Here is a 23371-nt window from a genome sequence, read left to right on the forward strand (position 1 = left end):
CAGAATAGTCTCTGCTTGGTAGACCAGGTATGCCCCGTAAGTAGCAAGTCACTGAGTGGCAGGTAGTTACTATAAATCAGCCGACCCTCTCACACTGTGCCGCATACCAGTACTGCATTCAAATTGTTTAATTCCATTAGGGTATCCACATTCAATAATAGATATACTGAAAGGTACAATGGATAACAAATGTCCATGCTTGGCCAGTGTTCAAGAAATGTTTGTAAATGGCAAAAAAATGTCCTGCTTGTAAAATCTTTAAATCTTCTGTCCAGGGGGGGGACATTGTTGCTTGCAGTGCTGGGGCCCTTTTTCATTGCAGTGTGGGGGCCCATTCACTTATGAAGTGCTGGGGCCCTTCTTGATTGCAGTGTAGGAGCCCAATCTCATTTGTAGTGCTGGGGCCCTTCTTGATTGCATTAATTTGCATTAATTTTTTATACTAAAATGACTGCCTTAACCACTCCTCATTTCAAACTCGCTAGGACTAATAATAGAGCGCGGGGGGGTGGATGCAATGTTAACAATTGAATTGAGCGGGTTTTTTTTTTTTAAAACGAGCGCTCAAACAGGAAAAAATGAGCGCGGGATTTTTTTTTTTTTTGGAGCGCAGGATTTTCACCCGTCTCGCTAACAATTGAATATGCCCCAGAGAGTGGATTTTGCAAGAGTAGATCCTCACTATGCCTTGCGGACCGAATCCGCATTGTAAACCTACATTGGTAATAGATAATTTTACTCATTTTTTTAAGTCAGCACTAACAAAAATTAGTGTTCTATTCACCTGAACAATAAATGGAATAAGCGAGATCCCCAACGTACGCGGCGACTTGCGTGTAATTGCTAGATGCTTTGTCAAGTCAAACTAAATGCTTACATAGTGGGACAAATAAACTTGTAACAACCAATCATCAGGTAAATTGATGATCACGCCAAGGATTACCTGCCTCTGATATCAACTATTCCCTATAATTTCCATTTATTTATTAGAATGATGTCTAAACTTATGTATACACTTGTCTGGATATAGCTATATAATGTAGGTGTTACCTTTGAAATATGCATATAGGCAATTACATTTTAATTGGCAATAGATTACATAATGAAAACATAAATAGCTGCAAATGAAATATTTAATTACAAAATGAATCCTTTTGGTGATGATTGCATGGAGGTATATAATTATAGTCAGATTTTTTAAAGTCAAAACCCCAATTTGACTGTAGAGAGGCATGACAAGTCTCCTATGTGTGGAAAATGTTGACCCAATGCAATTAGGTTTATCTGACCCAATTATGCCCTCTACACCCTGCTTGGCCAACCAGGGGTGCCTACCTACAACAGGGAAGGATACCTAATATGTTCTAGGGGTTTAACAGTAAGTCAGGCAAAGCTGTTAGCAAATACAACAGTATTTATATTATTAAATAATATACCAGAAAAATACATTACTAAACAAAAGCCAAATGGGTTTAACATACACCCTCTCCCTTACCCCTCTAGCCCAGAGGACTACAGTCACATTTGCTGATGGAACCTTGAGTCTCTGGCCATTTGGCCCAGTTTTCTCCTCCTCTACCAGTGTGGTAGGAATTTAATACAAAGTCTCCCAGCTCCATCAGGCCCACCAAGACTCGCTGGGTAATGCATTGAAGAAGTATGATTGAGTACAAATCGAAGCCAAAAACTCCAATGCATGGACTCTCCAACAGAACGACCTCTCTACTCTGTTTTTCCTCCCTGTCCCAGTCTAGGTCCCTGGACTAGTTCATTTGTGGGCTTACATGTATCACCCCTCAAGGATTGGCAGCTGTCATAAGGGGTTGTTATAGAACTCCACGTGCACATGAACTCCCCAAATCTACCTCTTCAAGGTTATGGGGCTACAAGTGTCAAAAAGGTGAGTAGAACAATCAATACTGGTGCAAGTTGTAGGCATGCACATTGTGGAAAATTTGTGACACATAATTATGACAAAAAATGATCACACATGAAGAGGAATTATCTACTCTCTACTTATTTTCCTACTCTACTTCCTGTCCTCTTGATCCTATACTCTCACAAATTGGTAGGTCTCTGTCTCCTGTGCTCATTCCACCTTTAACTAAAATCTGTAATCTCTCTCTTTCTCCTGGTACCTTTCTATCACTATTGAAGCATGCAGTGATTATTCCTATTCTGAAAAAACTAAATTCTTACCTAAACTCTCTCTCAAATTACCGGCCCATTTCTCAGCTCCCATGCCCCTCCGAACTTCTTGAGAAAATTGCCTACACTCGACTCATATACTTTCTTACAGCAAACAACCTATTGGATTCTCTTCAGTCAGGCTTTCACTCTCAACACTCCACAGAGTCTCCATTGGCCAAGATTGTCAATGATTTGAACACAGAAAAATCTAAAGGCCATTACTCTATTCTAATTCTTCTTTATCTCTCTGCAGCATTTGGCACTATTGACCACTCTCACCACATACAAATGCTACCATCCCTAGGTCTTCAAGACAATGTCCTATACTGGTTCTCATCCTAAATATCTAATCACACTTTCTTTGTTAATTTCTCTGGATCATTTCCCAGATGATATACCTCCATTTTTGTCTGTAACACTTGTCACTGTCCACTTCCAATTTGCAAAGGAGGGAGCTCTTGTTTTGAGGCTTCTGAGGCTGAGTCTCCAAGCTTTCCATTGTCTGAATAAATCTGCAGTATGAAACCCATCTATCTTGTCTTTTGGTATCCCTGCATTAAGCAGATCAAGAATCGTTTGCTTCCTTGTTACCGTGAACATGTGGTGAGGGATATGTATGGGTTTTTTTATCCACCATTTCATATGAGACACTGTTTTGGGCGTGCTGACCCTAGCTCTGCCAGCTGTCTTAACATAGTACACACATCAAACACTGTCTCTGTAACTTTCTGCTTTGACAACAAATTGAACAATGTAGCTTTTAAATGTGTCATAGCTGTGTGTATCAGTTGTGAAACCATTTGTGCTGTACATGTAGAAAAATCGGGCTTCCGTCCACTCAGTCTCTATTGACATGTAATATTGCCCACTAGATGCTGCATTATACACTCATGGCAGGCGTTCCAACCTAGTCATACAAGCAATCTCTCTCCTATTTCTCCCCACATGTTTTTAGGGACCAAATCAGAAGGCTGATCATACACTTGTGCTATGAAGTCTCAGACAAGGTGTATCAAAGAAAATGCAGAGCCTGTTATCTTTGCCCACTGCATAAACAACCTCACTCAAGGCTCTTGGCTCATTGAGCTCAGAACCACACTCTCTGTATTAGACAACATCACTCCATCCAATACAGTTCACAAAGTGCGTAATATGCACATTAACAATCCCTCCCCAGGTCTCTGCCTATATTTGGGACCTATTTCTGATAACTCTATGGCTGTGCATGACAGAGACTCTTCTGTCCATGTATATTTTGTATGCACTGGAGTAGTTTGGCAGATAGTTGTATCTGTTACTTGTTCTTGTTTTCTATGTGCTGTGATTATGAGTCTACAGTTCACACCCTTCTATTCTTTATATTCAACTTCCTCAATTGAACTACTCTCCGTGTCTATATTATTCAAATGTTCCCACTCCTCCAATGTTATCATAGTACTAACTTTTACTGCATTTGTATGTTTTCTCTTCTTCTTTTTATAGCGCTGTCTATTGAATACATTTACTACATACTTGGTAAACTAATATTGTACATCCTGTGTCTGTCTCTCTTCTTCCCTCATACAAGTGCGCAATACTGTTACTTGTTCTGACAATGCTTGTTTTTTTCAAAGCTTTACTCTAATCACTTACACTGCTTGTTGTTCATGTTTTTTATACACTACCAAATCAATATGACATGCTGTTCCACGGGGGTCTACTAATCTCACAGGATTTACATGTTTCCATATTTCACACATACATGAATAACCAGTGCAAAGGTTAAAAGAGGCTCCCAGTTAACCGCCAGCAGGCTGATGAGTGGAGTCACGGCAGGAGTTGAGTGCTCTTGATCCAATATGTCCCTGGAGCACAGGTTGGGCATGGGATCAGCAACTACATCAGGAAAAAGAGCTCCTGGTAGCCAGTGAAGTCACTAGCACTTATAACTCAGTATTGAGCTGCTTGGAGTGGTGAATCACCAAATTTGATGAAGTTGTGAATTGTGAACTCACAGAGCTTCTGAAGAATGCATGCTCCCAAGATGCCCCTGAACTTTCACTTGTTCTTTTAGCAAATATAATATGTGGAAATGTCTTACATGTTAAGAGTTTAAGGAGAAAAAGTCAATGCCTTAGTGCTTAAGCTGGATTTACTGATAGAGCTTAGTACTGTATTAGTGCTTGGGTTTATATTAGGTCTACAATCAAAGCTCTAGCTAGGATTATGACTGGGGTACATTTAGGACTGGGACTTATGTAAGGCCTTTGCAAGGATAGTACAGTGACACTGTGGTTAACACCACTAGGACCCTATCTGTGTGGAGATTGTATGTCACATTCATAAGTACAGTAAAATGCCTCATCAGAACATACAAAAATTTTGCAATAAAAATAAATAAAACTCAACAGTATTATCATTTGAAGAATTTTTAATTTTGTAATGTTTTTGTTTTATTTTAAATACATAAATAAAGATGCTTGTAATACATAATGCGCTTATAATGCATTATTATAGTTTATCTTACTTGGATATAGATGTTCTCTGCACAAATACTTGTACATTTTAATTAAAAGACTATGCCGTGTCAGTCATCACTAACAGTCGGCATTTACACCTGCTCTGTAGTAGATGCAAAGGAGACAGCTGAAAATAAGCATAATTATGAGAAACTCAGACTTTAACCAGTCACATCTGCTTACGAATGCCCTTACTGTACATGTGTTATGTTAGTCCGCTTCTTCCCTTCCCCATTCCGCCTCTCAAGTTGTAGGCAGTTATAAGTGTTATTTGCAGCCCGCCTTCTCTGGAACGACCTCCCTCGTTCCATCCGTCTCTCTCCTACTCTGTGCTCCTTCAAACGTGCACTCAAAACTCACCTCTTCTTCAAAGCCTACCAACCATCTACTTAACCCCCATCTCCTCCCTTTAGCTTGTCCTCCCTTCTCTCCTCTTGCCTCAACTGGCTCCTCTTGTGCCTGGTCTGTTTACCCTCCCTTAGGATGTAAGCTCGTATGAGCAGGGCCCCCTCCCATCCTGTCTCCATACCTGTTCTTCCACTCTGTCTTTACTGCATATGACTGGCCGGAGTTTCTGAAGTATTGGTACTTTTTGTTCATTGTTCTGTATGGTTTCACCCTGTATAGTCTACTGTTAGTACTGTGTGCGGCGCTGCGGATACCTTGTGGCGCCTAACAAATAAATGATAATAATAATAATAATAATTTGTATTCGGACATGAATTGCACAAAATTGTGTTGTCGCAAGGTCCATTTCTGAGCATGCACAGAGCTATGTCATGCAACATAGAATGCGTAAATAGGCCACATAAATTTACTTAAGTTCCTTTAATTATTTTTCTCTTTTTATAATTTTAGTGTATTTTGTGGAGAAAATGTCCAGTAGTCGTTTTTTATTTTTCACTTTACTGTAGTTGTTCCTTAGTTTACACCACAGAAAACTGACTTTATATCACTTGGAAAGTCTAAATCTGCTTTTGCTAAAGATTTAATCTTTTTCAGTTGTCAAATAAAGTAGGTCATTTTAGGGACATTCAAAGTGAATAGAAATTAAAATGGGATTTGATACTTACAAAAAAAATCATTTTTTTCCTAATCCATGTAGGACTATGAAGTCACAATGGAGACGTCCCAAAGCTGCCAATAAGGGAGGGTATGCTCCTTAATAGTATACAGAACCTGGAGACCAAAGAGGCATCTCTGGACGCAATATTGTCAAACCTCTAAAATTTGGTAAAACTGCACTGACGACCACATGGCAGCCCTGCACAGCTGTTCAGCAAAAGCACATTATCACGCCACCAAGAAAGTACCCACTAAGCAGATAAAATGAGCAGTCACGGCCCCCGGAACAGGTTGACCCGCATTGGTATAAGCCTAGTGGGTCACAGATTTAATCCACCTGGCGATAGCTTGTTTAGAGACAAGCAACCTATCTTGTGCACCATGCAGAGCAAGATCATCCAAATGGCATATCTCTTTTGTTCTCTGAATAAAAATTTGCAAGGCGAATACTGAGTCTAGTCTGTCTGTCGAGATATCTACGGTCTTGGAACTTTCCTGCTGCAAAACAAGAACCACAATTTTCTGCTTCGGTTGGAACCTGGAGCCTTCAATTTTGTGGACTGAAGGTATCATTCTGAGCACCACTCTAACTGCAAGAAAAGGCCCTCAATTTTTAGACCCTGAGAGCTGTAGAGAACACCAGGAGGAAGGCCGTCTTTAAGGAAAACATTTTTAAATCCACTAAATGTAAGGGCTCAAAGGGTGGCTATTGTATTGCCCTGTGCAAAAAGTTAAGGTCCAAAGGAACTTCCAAATGGAGAAAGCAAAGCTGTACATGCAGCATTGGACCCCAGGTAAGGGTGCCAGTTTTCTATGGAAGAAAACGGACAGAGATAACACAGGGACCTGTAAGGTCCTGATTTTAAGGTCTTAATAAAAATACCCTGTGAAAAGGTGAGATGACAAGACAGTCTGAAAACAGATGGTGGGAACCTCTTCTGTTTGCAGTAGGATATGTAAGCTTTCCATATTCTATGGTAGTTCCTGGTGAGGACTGGCTTCTGGGGTCCCGCAGTATGGTCGCGCATTCTGAGAGACCCTTAGGTTATAGGATAGTGGCCTCTCCTATAACCTAGGTGTTAGACTCAATCTAACACCTGGATTTATGACCCACTACATGGACACACTTCACACCTCACAGCAGATGGACTGCAGACCTCTGAACTCGTAGGACTTATTCTCTTCCCTCCAAAACAAAAACCTCCTTTTTATTACTTTAGGTTACCTTAATTATGTATTTCCCCCTGTACAAATTTCTTGATGTAACCGCTCTTAAATGTTTTGCCTTTTTCTCAGTCATTCATTTGTAAACTTGCCTGATGAAGGGACCTTTGTGCTCTGAAAGCTAGCATGTAAAATATTTATTTTTGGTTAGCCAATAAAGGTATCACTCCTATAATACTTTTGTCTTTTTTGACACAAAAGTATTTAAAATCACATAGATTGTTCTGGCTAACTCGGTACTACAATAATAATAATAAAAAAATATTTTTTGCTACACATTTTGATAATGAAAGATACCCCAATGTATCGACCACAGACGGATCTTAAAAACCTACTGAAGAAATTGAGACAACTGAACAGTGACATTTTCTTCCTATCCAGATGCAAAAAAGAGAATCTAATTCCCAAAGGCCTCATGATCAAGAATCCAATTCGACACACCTGCAATACTCACTTCTCATAAAAACTTTGCTACAGATCATCTGAACGACTGCGAAATCACCTTATTGGACTTTTTTATAACAAGAGAAGGACTATCCAAGATAAGATTAATTCCTTAAATACCACAATACAGGGACCTGTGTCATATCCAACCAGGAGAGTACTACGTGATTTATTTTATAAAATACAACACCTAATCACAAATAAGAAAAAGAAATTCAACAGACTAAGGATGAAAGCTGGTCACAATGTGCCAGTCAAAAAGCAAAATGCACATAAAAATTTGGATACATCATCATCTGCCAAGCTCAGTGGAAAAAGTATTTTATCCAGAGGACTTACATTCTGTCCCACAAAACCACTCAACACGTCTCATTTTTGCAGTGATGTGGAAGAGTTCTTCCGAAGATTGTGGCTAAAGGAGTTATTTTATGACAAAACAGATATGACATTACAAACTGATATGTAAAAAGAAAAAGAGGACAAACTGGACCCCACAGCCGGGACACAACCAAACTATGGATAACTATATAGACTGTTTCAGAAAAAAAGCTACATTTGTGATTTTGGACAAACACCACAAAGTGACACACAATCTCAATGTGGAGGAGAGGAAGGCTAAAAAATCATTAAAATCTAACAATAATATCATCATTAAACCAGCAGATAAAGGAGGAGCTGTAGTAATTATGAACACATCAGATTACATTCAGGAAGCATACAGACAGCTCTCAGATAAAAAATACTACACTCTGATTATAAAAGACCCCACTAAACAATACTCAGAAGAACTTATGAACATCATAAATGGTTTCAACACTGTATCATTCTCTTTATTGGACCTTTTACAGGACAATCCCAAAATGGGTACTTATCCAAAATACATAAAGAAGGTATTCCAGGGAGACCAATAATTTCTGGTATTGGGACCTTAACAGAAAATATTTCTGGCTGGATAGAGTATGTTCTAAATACCTTGGTGAGACGAACACCCAGCTATATCGAGGATACCACGGACATTCTCTGCAAACTTTCAGCCCTGGGTCCACTACCAGAAGGCTCAATACTGGCAACTATGGATGTGGAGTCTCCGTACTCTAACATACCCCAAGAGACACCAAGCAGAAACTGCAATACAAGATGAATCTACACAGACACACAATAAAGAAAACTCTGGACACCCTTGTGGGTAAACACTTCTCTGGACTAGGACAGAGTATGACAGATTTAAAAGGCCTAATACTGAAATGTCTTTGTAAAAAGGTCAAGGAGAGAATAATGTGGGAATTCCCGCTTATAAGAACATTCCAGTCATTGACTAAAGGACTAAATCTAACACCTGGATTTATGACCCACTACATGGACACACTTTACACCCAACGGCAGAGGGACTCCAGACCTCTGAACTCTGATACGAACCTTTCATACAAACAGTCTCCCAACTTAATAAATCTCCTAATTAGAAGTGCCCTCTCATCACCATAAGAGACTGGCACCTTCCCTTGCAAAAACCAAAATGCAAAACCTGCACCCATGTCCTACCAACAAACACAGTTCACATATCCAACACACAATGGGACTATAAAATTACTGACACATTCTCATGTACATCCTCCAATGTTGTGTACATGATACAGTGTACAAGATGCCCTGAGGGAATTTACATTCTAGAGACCAAGCAGAAACTGGAATCCAGGATGAATCAACACAGACACACAATAAAGAAGACTCTGGACAACCCCATGGGTAAACACTTCTCTGGACCAGGACAGAGTTTGACAGATTTAAAAGTCCTAATACTGAAAAGTCTTTTAAAAAATGACAGGGAGAGAAAAATATGGGAATTTAAGCTTATAAGAACATAACAGTCATTGACTAAAGGACTCAACCTAACACCTGGATTTATGACACACTACATGGACACACTTCACACCCCATAGCAGAGGGACTCCAGGCCTCTGAACTGGTACGACTTTTACTCTTCCATCCGTAACAAAAACCTCCTTTTTATTACTTTAGCTTATCTTAATGATGTATTCCCCCCCTGTACAAATTTCTTGTTATAACAGCTTTTAGATGTTGTGCCTTTTTCTCAGTCATTCTTTTGTAAACTCGCCTGATGAAGGGATCTTTGTGCTCTGAAAGTTAGCATATAAAATATTTTTTTTGGTTAGCCAATAAAGGTCTCACTCCTATAATACTTTTGTATTTTTTGACACAAAAGAATTTAACATCACAAATATTTTTCTGAATAACACGGTACTGCAATTATAATAAAAAAATATTTTTTGCTACACACTCAGAGTATTAAGAATTTATCACCAGGTAGCGATACGGTTTTTCAGACTGGAAGTATTAGTATAGCAGACGGTATACAGAAGGCAAGCCAGGAAATATGCAAATGGTTGAGAGCAGGCAGCAAGCAAGGATAACAAAGACAAGCCAAAAGGTTAGGCAGGCAGTGAATAGGGATAGTCCAGAAAAAAGTCAACGGTCAAGACAAGCAGCAGACAGAGAATAATCAGGGATAGGCAAAAGGTCAGGCAACAGGTAGTCAATGGGTATGGAAACAGCAATAGCAGGTTCCACGATGTTCAGGCACAAAGATATACCTGCCAGACAGGCTCAGCTCTCTCTACTATTTAAAGGAATGATGCCCAATGAAAATGTTCCTTACGAGCTAGGCCCCCTGCAATCTAACTGGTAATTGGGATCATGTGACTGCCCATCATAAGCACAGTGGCCTGGCTGGCTGTTTACTAGCCAAAATGGAAAAGGATGTGACCGAACACTGGAAAGAATCAGTATGAGCTGTAGCGAGATGGCTCATAACACACCTTTCTTTTTTGCTACCAGGAAAGTGAAATGCAATTTATTGCAAATGTATTAGTTCCGCAATATTTGCCTTATGGAAGAAGTTTTCAACTTTGTACTACCATTGTACAAATCTATCTATATTAACCAGGAATGTCTCTTTTGCTTTTTAAGAGCTTATTGTAGTTTGTTATTTTGTGTTTTTAGTTTATGTTCTTTGTAAAAACATGATTTCCTTATGTACTTAAAAAAATAATTACATTAAAATAAAGCTCTTTTGAAATACATTTAAAATAATTGCAGTAATTTTGACATTACTATCTAAAATTGTATTAATATAATAATATTAAAGATAACTTACTTTCAAAGTTTTAATTAAAAGATTTTCACTTCAGTGGTGAGTAATTGAATTGTTACACCTGTAGTGTTGTTTAAAGTAAAGCTAGCAATCCACAATTTAACATAATAAATTTAGACAGCTGGATATCCAAATAAGTAAATGCAGTGTACTGATAGAGTTGCTCTGAATACATCTCTGTACCACAGCTTATCAAACTCTAAGGGGCGTATTCAATTGTTAGCGTTAACGCTAACAAATGAGCGCTCGAAAAATATTAGCATTAATACGGTAATTACTCGCGGAATTTCAGCTCGCTGCTCCCTGAGCTGCGAGCTGAAATTCCACGAGTAAACTACCGTATTAATGCTTTTCGCGCGCAATATTACCATATAAACGGTAATAGTTTTCGAGTGCTCGTTTTTTCAGCGTTAACGCTCACAATTGAATTCGCCCCTAAAAGCAACTAAAGGAGACAGTGAGACATTTTGTAGTGTAAAAGAATACTGTACAAACAATTTATTTATTTATTTAACCAAAAGGATAAATATGTACTCCCAATAAAGTGACTCAAATCCTTAATGAATCAATTGCACAAGGATCAAATATTGTTAATCACCACCAGCAGACCTGGCATTAGTGACCGCTAATGTAGAGAACTAGGGGCCTGATTCATTAAGGATCTTAACTTGACAAACTTCTTATTTCAGTCTCCTGGACAAAACCATGTCACAATGCAAGGGGTGCAAATTAGTATTCTGTTTTGCACATAAGTTAAATACTGCCTGTTTTTTCATGCAGCACACAAATATCAACTTTAAATTTCAGTGTACAAATAAGCTATCAAGTATTTGTGTGCTACATGAAAAAACAGTCAGTATTTAACTTATGTGGAAAACAGAATACTAATTTGCACCCCTTGCATTATAACATGGTTTTGTCCAGGAGACTGAAATAAGAAGTTTCTCAAGTTAAGATCCTTAATGAATCAGGCCCTAGAATCCCTATATATATTTTTTATGTAAGAAACATTCATTCTCTTATTTTATCTGCTGAATAATGAATATTTTGCTTTTCAAATTTATATAAAAATCTTGTATATTTTATTGCCCAGTATATACATATGTACAGAAAAAATACATAATAAGTAATTTAGATGTACAAAGTAGGTAATTAAAATATTTCCCAGCTGACTCGTTTTGTTGATACAGTATAAAACAATTATGACATATAATATAACTTGGCTGAAAACAAGTCTAGCTGCGCGGTATGGCACAAATATCGTGAGGTAATGGTGCATTAGTGATCCCTAATGCAGAGGTGAGGTCCAGTTTAGCTCCAGGTGGAGCCTGGAATGTGAAGTTCTGTAGCAGGGTCGTGAAGAACACAAACAGCTCCGCTTTGGCTAGGTTCTCTCCAACACAACTTCTTTTACCTAGTTAAAACATAAATAAAAAACATTGAAACCAGCCAAGTGCTAGCGTATGTAAAAAAACAACAACATCCAATACATTTTTAATAAATAATTAATCAACGATGCAGAACAGGTTATAAAATAAAATACTTGATTTATGTTTTATCAGTGGGGACAAATGAATGAAGGTTTGGCACCTTTGAGTGTTTTTTTTCCATTTGGATAGAGGATGATGAGCATATGAGATGCACAATTAATGACCGTGTCTAGCTAAATCAATGCTAACTGCTGTGAGGTTTATTGGCATATGAGCAGCGTTGAATGGTGATGGAGCACGAGAAATAATTATTTTTCCTGTTCATATCTGTTCCATTTGGCTCCTTCTCTCATAAAGTGTGGACACAGGTTATATGCTGAAAGTGAAAAGTCCACAAAGACTGAGAAGCTCTTCTTTATATTTTCTTTTAGAAAGTGTGACATGTGCGCTATACAAAGTAACTAGTCTGCTCTTCCATTCATTGCTCTTAGTTTTTATTGATCTTGTTTAGTGATTTAAAATCTAGAATGTTTTTATAGTATTTTATAAGAGAAGGAAGACCTATAGAGTAGGCATTACAGTGGTTTAATGACAAACGTCTATCACTGTGATTTGGTCAGAGCAACATAAATCGATTGGAAATATACTTGTCTGTTTAAACACATATCATAATTTGACACAAGTCCAAATATAAAGCAGATTGACCAGCAGTCATAATGTCAGAATTTAGGAGCTGGCATATTGTATGGAATTGAATTTCTGAACTTTTTTCCTTACGTGAAAGGGAGTGATTTCCCCCTTTGTGATAAATTTATTAAAGTATAAAGTTAGAATATGTAACTCTTATAATGCACTGAATAAAGCATTATCAAATGGTAGTGTTGCTTTCTCTTGACAGTTCCTACTTCCAATCACCTTTGTTCATTCTAAAAATTCTGCCCTCATCCAAGATGTCCAGTGCTGCATCACTCATCATCTGTGATTATTATCGTCTGTTATTAGTCTAGGCCTATAAATCGCCATGTCCTGTTGTGCTCAATGCTTGAGTATTGTGGTTTTCTCCTTCCCTGTACTCCAGTGTTATTTCTAATTGATTAACAATTATGTCTAGGAAAACTGGCTTATGTGTAACTTCTCTCAACCTACATTCTTGTGTGTGAGATCAGGCTTACATTTGACATCACTTTAGATATATTTCTGAACTAGTTTGCCTGTATTTCCTCTTTGGCTATCATATTCCTACCTTTATCTAATGTTCGTAATACAATTAAAGAGCAATAGTCTATGCACAGCATATGCAGTAAATTTTATGGGCTAACCAGTATACTTGAAAGCAAAGGCCTTCATGTCACTAGGTCGTAGTAATAGTATTACATTTTTAAATCTAGTGCCTGAGAAACATCACTAGTTCCTAATGAATCGACAATGTGCGCTCTCATGAATTTGGTTCATCCCACAAAATGGCTGCCTCCACTGTGTGTAGGCAACAAGTGAACTTTTATTGGGTATTGTCACTAGCCACACATTACTCGCTATGACTCAGCTGTTTTCTCTTCTGGCAGCATCTAGGATGTTCCCCTGCCAACCATGATGTCACTTCCGGCCAATGCTCCCAGGGTGACTGGTACGCTCCTGTCAGTTTGCCGCGTTCTAGCAAACTATCAGCTATGGCGAATATGCAGGGCATAATTAATTACCAGCCTCATGTGGCTAACTATGGGGCTCATTTCTGGCTCTTTCTCACTGGCTACCAGTACTATTTAAAGCAGGGAGGGCATAGCCTTCCTGCCGGTTATAGCGCCTGTCTACCAAACAGCTCAAGGTTTCCCGTGGAAATTCTGTCTGAAAATCTGACTGATCTTTGTTGTGAGCTTTGGTTTGTTTTTGAGAGTCCAGAACAAACCAAAGGTCCCACACAAAGGTCACAACCACTTGTTTGCTGATTGCCCCTGACCTCTGCCTGTCTATTGGATTCCCCTTGCCTGTAACTTGCCCTGACCTTTGGCATGTCCCTCATTAACCTGTTTGCTTCAGACCCACATCCCTTGTAGAGTTCCTGGTTATTGTCTCCTGTATTCTGGTCACTCCTCATATGGTGCCTGCACATAAACCTTTACTATGAAAGAGTCAAGACCTGGGGGCATCCGAGTACCTGTGAGTGCGACTAGGTCTGCGGGAAAGGTGGCTACTATAGGCGAAGAACTCTTTTCACCTGTTCACCTGTTATATACAGAGTCATGTTATCCCCATGGAAAATGGGGATAACATGATTCTGTATATAATTCAATCTTACGTAATAGATCTCTACTAATTCAATCATCTGCCCGATTGCCCGATTGCATACTGACTGGGGATGGAGTAGACATCATGGTGGGTATGACTGTATGATGGTGCATAGAGGAACATCATCATAATCTTTGCTATAGGGTCCAACATTTCTAGTAATGTCACTATGTACATTCTCACATTCATTCATTCTCATGGAAGCAGTGATATATAAATAATATACATTGTCCACCTTCAATACTTATACTGATTTTAAAATTAGAGTATAAGATCATTCTATTTTCATGCTTTAGATACAAATTACATATTGTTCTTGAGTGATAGCATCAGAAAAAGATGATGAGAATGAAAGTTACCTAATGAGAAAGGTATGAACGCTTCATTCTTCTTGAAGTTTCCTTCTGAGTCAAGAAAATGTTCTGGATAGAACTCTTCAGGTTTCTCAAAGTAGGCTTTATCTCTCAGTACAGAGGACAGTACCGGCATAACAACGGTGCCCTGGGTGGAAATATAACAGTGACGGGAAAGACAGATCATCAATATTAGGCATCACTGCTTCCTTAAAAAACAAACATTCTCTGCACAGGTTCATCGTGAAAATGATAGAAAGACAGAGAAAACTACTGTAAATTGATTTAAGTTTAAAATTGCTGAGTAAAGCATCTTAAGTAAAGCTAATATATTTATAAACTGCTATAAATTATATGTTTATAAATATACATCCACTATTGTTATTTCTTCACCCTACGTATCAAGTGTTCCCAGCACTTCTTAAATTGTAAATTCATTTGAGCAGATACATCTTTACCATCTGGTTCATGTCATTGTTTGTAATTTCTTTATATTGTGATTCTCTCAATGTACTTTGTAATATTTCAGCACTTTGTAAGTAAAGGATGATACTACTACTACTACTACTACTAAAAATAATAATAATAATAATAACAATGTTAACCCTTTCACTACACAGCTGCGGGAAGCATTTTATATCCTTGTGTGTCTTAACTAGCGATTGTGCATTCAGAGGCAGCGATTCAGCAGAAAATATATGGAAGACTATAAACAACTTGTCAAAAATACAGTGTATTTCTAAAATAACATGCTCTACTACAACATGTAGGGGGATAGAACTATAGAAAGAATCAGATGAGGGCAAGAGGTGATTCATGCCTTTCGCAACACGCACCTACAATGGTTAGTACATATTTCTAACAGATCTTCCTCCTGCAATTTCCACTTCTCATTTTACTTTGCTTTTAATCTAATTTTCCTTATGAATTTTAGATTTCTTATTTTTTTTAATTACGCATATTCATTTACAGTTAGGCATAAAACCATGTTGAGTGGAAAGTGCGTAAGGCAGTGGTTCCCAAACTGTGTGCTGCGGCTCCGTGGGGTGCCGTGGTGATCTCACAGGGGTGCTGTGGCCAGGGCCGGTGGTAAGCAAAGCTACTTGGTAACTATTTTGGCTTAGGGGTGCCTTGAAAAAATTATGGAGACCCTAAAGGTGCCTCGAACTGAAAAAGTTTGGGATCCACTGGCGTAAGGCATTCTTTTTCTATGTGCGGAGAATACGGTCTGGAGCACACAAATGCTGGATAGCTTTATTTTTGCATTGCGATTTAAAATTAAGCTGTGACACCCCTCCCACTCCCACCAACTCTAAATCTGTCTTCACGTTTTTAATTCCCTCCCCCATGCAGTGCAACATGGTATTGCTTTTGGGCAAAATTGCCCCTTCTAGCTGGATAAACTCCTAGCTCTAAGGGAGACCCACAGTAATAGTAGTGCAAATGATACAAAGGATGTACTACATATAAACAGTAAATAATGATGTCATATATTTTAATGTTTGCATAGGCACATAATCAGCTTAATACCCATTAGAAGCATATTATAAAGTACCTCCGAGGTTACATATACATGATCGATCACCTCAGACACTCTGTCCTTGTGCCTCTATATGCATCTAGACTCTTGACTAAAATCCTCATATAATACATACTGTATATAAATATATATATATATATATATATATATATATATATATATATATAGTAAAATATTTCAGGACTGCTTATTGGCGCTATCTGCTGAAGAAATGTGGGAGCCATCACTCCTAAGGTTGGGTAAGGAGACAGCCGGGAGCCCTCCCACATCATGATCTAGGGTCCTAGAAGTAAGTCACCAGTGCACAGTAGGAAGAAACAAATCACCTTTGGAATAAAATATCCTCTGAATGTGACATCTTGAGAAGTGGCACGTGGGGCAACTGGTACAATATCACCAAATCGTTGAATTTCATGAATGACGGCGTCAGTGTACGGCATTTCTTTCCTATGCTCTGTTTGTGGTTGAGCTGATCCAATCACTCTTTCAATTTCATTTTGCACTTTTTCTGTCAGGTGAAAAGAAGATGTCTCTTGAATTATAATGCATACTGATAATAACACCATAGTATGATAATTCAGGGACAGATAAGTTAGAAATATCATTATATAAAACTGACTAGGACAATGCTGCTATAGACATGAAGGGTCTGATTCAAGTCCAAACTCAACTTGCACCCAATCTGCGATTAAAAAAACCAGCATGGAACTTTAGTGTAATTCTGCCTGTGAATCTGGGTGTAAGTACACTCTACCTAAACGGTATTGCCATATCTTAACAGGCACATGAATATACAGGATATGCACATACAAATGTGCAATATAAAGTCACATCAGAACAGCATACAAAAAAAACATATATTAGAAAATAAATGAACAACTCATAATAGTATAATATTTAATAGAAATATGTGTTTTTAAAAACATTCTATTTTTTTACATTATATTTATTATTATTATTATTATCCTAGATTTGTAAGGCGCTACAGTGCTCAACAGCTCCGTACAGTAGCGAAATCAGGGCATACATGAAACAAATTTTTTATTTAAAGTGGCAATGTCGGGACCCCTCTCTTAACAGTTAACCTGTGTGGTCCCAACATTGAGGCTTTAAATAAAAAATTATTAAGGGCGCACTGACGTCATCACTACTGCCGGACACCTATGCATTCGGAAGAAGCTGCTGTCAGTGTTCTGGTACGATCGGATATCTGGACAGTCGCTCATCAGGTAAGTCTGTGTATATTCTTCTGAAATCGTTTTTCTTTTGTAGGTGTCCTCAGCGTGGGATTTACCAGCATCGGTGACGCGTACCCCAACCGCGAGTGAGAGGCAAGGTGACAAGTCAAGATGCAGGTCAGAGGTTTGCCTTTGAGTGAGGAGCGTGAGAAGGAAGTGGGTACTGTAATACATGTAGATATATATATATATATATATATATTATGGACAAAAGTATTTGGCCACACCTGTTTTTTATTGAATTAAGGTGTTTCAATCAGACGCATTGCCAGAGGTGTACAAAATCAGGCACCTTGTCTTTGGACATGAATTGCATGCAATTGCGATCATTGGTGTAACTTTGGTTTTGACCATGCGCAGAGCAAATTCAGGCAAGATAAGACTTGTGTCCGAACATGAATCAGATCCATCATGTCTAATCTATGAAGAGACATTCATGTCATGTTTCATATTCATGTTTTACTTTGGATTTCAGGGTATTTCATCATTAGCAGGAGGCCCCACCGCAGAGTAGTTGTGGTTGTTTCCATTCCAGCACCAAACAGATCGGAAACTAATTCGGTTAGGTTCTTGTCGTGGTAATACAAAGTAGATTCTGGCTTTCCCTGCATAATATAAACAAAACAATCTTTTTAACCAATACAATATTTTAGAAATACGTCAGTATTGGAAATAACACAACATACGTGAGCAATCATTGTGTAACAGTCATTGTACAAGTTAGATTATCAGTCCCAGTGAAAAAAATCTCTTTATGACACACTTTTCTGCTGCAAGATCAAGCAGTTCAATAATTGTAACCTAAAAAAATGATTAGTTGTATGATTGGGACAAGCACAGGGAATTGTATATACTAGACATAGTTTTACTCTATCCTTCTCTGCAAGCTATAAGCAAACTCAAGGTTGTGACAAATCTCTCTGCATGCTCTCAATCATGATATAAGTCCTTTTAGGATTTGGCTACAATTGAGCTCATACTCCTCCACCAATGATGTCAGACATATATTGCCAATAGGCTATGTTGCCAAACTATAGTGACAGGATTATCAACTAATGGTAATAGAAAAAAGAAATCTGGGAGGAGATAGAAACTACGGAAAAGTCAAACAATAACAACTGTACTGAATGATAAGCTCTGAATGCAAACTTACTACATCTAAATGTGAAAAAATTTAAAAATAAGCACTTGGGTTTCAAAAACTCAAAGGCTCAATATAGTATTGATGACAATAAAATATCAACTATTGAAGAGAAAAGGGATTGACTACAAAAGTCTGACTATTTCAAGAGTCTTAAAAGTGAGAACACAATATACAAAAAAATATGGGAAAAGTCATTCAGAAGCTTGGTTTCATAGGGAGGGGAATTAATAGTGGAAAGAGAGACATGGTGAGGCCACTTTAAAAGCTCATTGGTGAGACCACAGCTAGAATACTGAGTTCAGTTCTAGAGGCCATATCTCCACAAGGACATACATAATAATAAAGATATTGTGCAAAGAAGGGCAACTAAAATGGTACATGGCCTAAATGAAAAAAAAATTAGCAGTTGAGACTAAAGGATCTAAACACATATAGTTTTGCACAGAGAAGGAAGATGGGAGATATGATGGAAGCTTTCAAATATATCAAGGGCTTTCACAATGTACAGGAGGGAATCATTCTTCAGAGGAAGACAAGTATTGGAACAGGGCAGGTGCTAAACAGGTGGGTAGTATGTTTAGGGGAAATTTAGAAATATTACTTCACCGAAAGGGTAGTGGATAAGTGAAGTAGCTTCCTGACAGATACAGCATGGCTAATACACTAGGAGAATTTAAACATGTGTGGGATAGAAGTGAGGCTGTCCTAAATAAATAAATAATCTTAATAAATAATTTGAAAAAAGCTGTAGAGAAAAGAAGGTTTGAGGTTGCCACTGATGAAAATGGGCAGACTAAATGGACCAAATGGTTCTCTTCTCATCTGCAAACGTAAAGTTCCTATCTTGCTAACATCAATATAGAAATTATGTAAAGTTCAGTGACAAGAATATTTTTATAAATGCATCTCTTTGAATTAGACACATATAAAGGTAACATAAAAATAAAAATATATTCTTTCAAACATGGAAATTAATTAAAAAAAATACAGGGTCATACATGTTACAAAGTGAAAGTTTTTAGGGTTTGACCATTTATTTGGCCCACGAATCTATTGGATGGCTACTGCAACAGACAGGCTGGATGACCCATCATATATCCCCTATGGAGCTTTCTACATGTACAACTGCATTATGTCACTCAAGCTATAGAGTAATGCAATTGTGACAATTGGACAATAGTCTCAAACAGGCTCAAATGTTCACAAATAACCCAGAGTGGGATAGGTTATGGAGCCAGGGGTTGTGTACCTGCAGTATCCAATTATGTAAATCTGATCCTCAGACGAGTGTCTTTTACTTACCTTAGCCTACTACTTTCTCCCTCCATGGAGTGGCTCCCATCTTGTCTATCTTAGCACCGATAGCTTTGCAGTCAGCCAGCAATAACAGGGACCAATAAATTTAGGTCACTGAGCAAGATATTTGTGCCTAAAGTGTCAATGCCTTGCATGGCCACTGGGTAGGTACATTTGCGTCAAATCACTTAAGGGACTCTGACAAGTCATCCAACCTGTTTCATATCACATGAAATATTGCTACCCAGTCACATCTGCTACAACTACGTGACACACTGCAAGATCAATTCAAATCTTAAACTATCCAGTCTCATCGCATATGTTTCAATGTTCCTGATTAATTAGAAGCCTTGCCTCTAAGGAGCTGATGCAGAGTGAGTACTACACCAGATTGCAAAATGTATCTTGCATGAAATCGCCCTGTGATGCCCATAAATGTAGGCATACTCATATGCACCCATGCAGATTTGCTTGATTGAGCCACTTATGCCAGCTTGCGCCTGGATAGTGGGCGTGGCGGATGTTCTAATGTAAGCTTAATACAAGAAGGACTTATTTGTGCAATTACAAATAGACACATACATGGACAAAGAAGCATGTGCACCTGAGAATGCGGTGCAATTTGCGGGTTGTTGGGGCAAGTGCTAATAGCGGATGATGATGAAGGTCTCCAGCAGTAGCAAACCCCATGCTCTGATTGGTGATTTCTTCATCAGTGGGGTGTATGTTAAGTTTTTGTATGTGTGTTTAAGCAATTTTTTCTTTGAAAATGATGAGGAGTTGTTTCTGTTGCACTAGAGGATAGGTTAGGTTATTGATGCCTCATAGCGAATACACTTGTAAATAAAATGGTTAAATACATGGAACATAAGTGCATGTGATGTATGCCGTGTGTAAAGCAGGCGCATATACTACAGTTGCAAAACAGCATGTATCTTGACTCTTTGCATATGGTTACAATTGCAGCTTTTCTTAATGCAACTGGTGCCCTCAATTTAGGGTACAATTGCAGCCAAATCTGCCCCTAAGTGCCTTATAAACAACCAAGGAGGTCATTAGAAATTTATTGGACCCATAGAAAAATATGAAGGGGCCTCCAAAGTATCTAGGAAGAGACCCCCTCCTTTCCTCACCTTCTCCTCACCTAATTCACAGGTTTTAGGGATTTGAAATGGAAAATGTCACTATTTTTAATATAGACTGTCACGAACACGCTCCCAGCTGCTGTGACTTTGGAGTGTTTGTTGTATGAGGTCACACACAATTTTAGCCCACAGTCTCTCTCTACCTATCACACAGGTTATGGACCTACTAAATAGCCCCCAAACACAGGACTCTCACACCCCCAGACACTTCAGGTTTGCCACCACCTATTGAATACGAATAGGACCCCAATACACTGTCCCACACTGGAACGCAGGCTTCTAGCTATTCACAGACTAGCAAGACCCGCACCAGCACACAAAGGGTTACCTAGTCACACCTCCAGATTGTTACACAAATGTAAATGCAAGCGCACACAGCTTGTTAATCAAATGTAACAACAAATTACACATTGGCATTCCAAGGGTTAACTTGGTTGAGCTCTCTTCTAACAGGCTAATGGGTTTGTTCGAGTATCAAGGACACAACATATTAAATTACAGATTTAATATACAAAAGTACAGGGCATTCAGATATAAAGAAAATTAATGAATAAACAATTAATAGATTGACATAACAATCAAAACAGTTTAAAATTAAAAGGTTACATTCAGAATAGCACTTACTTGAGTACCAAAATCTGTGCCATGGGGAATTGGCTAGGAAGATGGACAGCTTATCAATGTAACTTGATTTCCCCAAAAAGCCTGACCCCTTACCCCTTCAAAACACAGGCTTTTAAGCAAACTTAAATGGGATGGTCTTTACAGGGGCAGTGTTTAATGCTAATAGGGAGACAGGGATGTCCCCTGAGTGTCACTGTAGTTGGCTCACAAATATTCCCAAAGTTTTGACCTGTGGGTAATTCTTCACAGATACTTCTCAGAGAAATAACTCCCCCTTCAATAAACCGGTCATAATCTCCCGCACATATAAATACCAAACATGATGGGATTATGACAATGTGACATACCTTTTCCAAAGATATGTGATTTTAGCTGTTCACGGATACCACCCGTACCTGTCATTCACAACCCTGGTGTGATTTCTGCTCCTCAGTATATAGTGCCACACATATTTCCCAAAATATGAATTATGACGACATTTTCCTTTGAAGGTCATATTTCTATATACCTGTATAGGCTTTTACATGCTGCCTACAAGGATCTTTAGCTGTGATCGGCCCCACACAGTCTATTTAAGTGTCCTAAATTCCCTCCCAGTCCGGGCTGTCTCACACATATGGCTTTTAAGGACACAAAACCCATGCACCTAAATTCACAACATACCTCTTGTTGCTTGGCAAGGAATGAATCAATAAGATTCCTCTGATCATTTACATCCAGTTCTTTCTTCTGTTTTGTAAATGTCTCTATAATAAATTTCTGCATCTCGCTGTTGTTTTTGAAGATTTTTCTGTGACTCCCAGGCAGCCAGCCTATCACCGAGGGATAACTATTGTACAGCTTAAAGGGGAAAACAAATAAAAAAATCATCATTGAAATATAGAATATTACGTGAAATACGAAATGGTGTTTTGGGTTAATATGTAAAAATTAAACTACATTTAGAAAAGGGAAATGATAGACAAATGCAAAGTTTTAAATACTTAATGTATATATTTATATAGAATTTAATTTAAATATTTAAGCTGTATGCAGTGAAAAAAATCATATATGTTGGGAACTAAACCAAAATTAAACATTTTTATAGTTGCCTTTGCTTAACATAAACAGTATACGTTTATCCTGACCATTAATTAACCCAGGAATCTTCAAACACAGTTTTAATATTATTATTACTATTATTATTATTATTAATATTATTATTATTAGTATTAGTAGTAGTAGTAGTAGTAGTAGTAGTAGTAGTAGTAGAAGTAGTAGTATTACTGTACTGACATCATGCTCATTGCTTCTAACCACACCCCATTCACATACAAAATGATACAAGAGGATGGGTCTGCTGCATTGACATGAATTAGACAAATGCTGGAATCATTGATTGTCTAAAACAATAAGGCTCCATCTGTATGCACCACTGGCTGTGTACAAACCGGTATATACGGAATACGTGCAGCTAATGGTCACTGAGCGCTGGGTCTGAGAAAAAACAATATACTGCACTACTGAAATTGTTTTTATGTTTTACCTGCTTATGTCCATAAAGTCTTTAATAATATCTCTCCATTGATAATATGATGACATTTATTTTCCTGCTGCCTTATGTTGAAAAATAACCAAACATTCAAATTATTTGTAGCCTATGTACTTGTGAGCTAAAATGTTAGCTGACATCTAATAGATACATTTGAAAAACATAGATGACTGAGCTCTAACTCCTCCCTTCCCTGC

The 23371-nt window shown here is 38.1% G+C and overlaps 1 pseudogene; it reads right to left on the reverse strand.

The window, feature by feature from the left end:
* Positions 1–23371, reverse strand: part of LOC142143095 (uncharacterized) — an 88373-nt pseudogene that overhangs the window by 3839 nt on the left and 61163 nt on the right.

The sequence above is a fragment of the Mixophyes fleayi genome, chromosome 3 (genome assembly GCF_038048845.1).
Source record: "Mixophyes fleayi isolate aMixFle1 chromosome 3, aMixFle1.hap1, whole genome shotgun sequence".
NCBI classification, from domain to species: Eukaryota; Metazoa; Chordata; class Amphibia; order Anura; family Limnodynastidae; genus Mixophyes; species Mixophyes fleayi.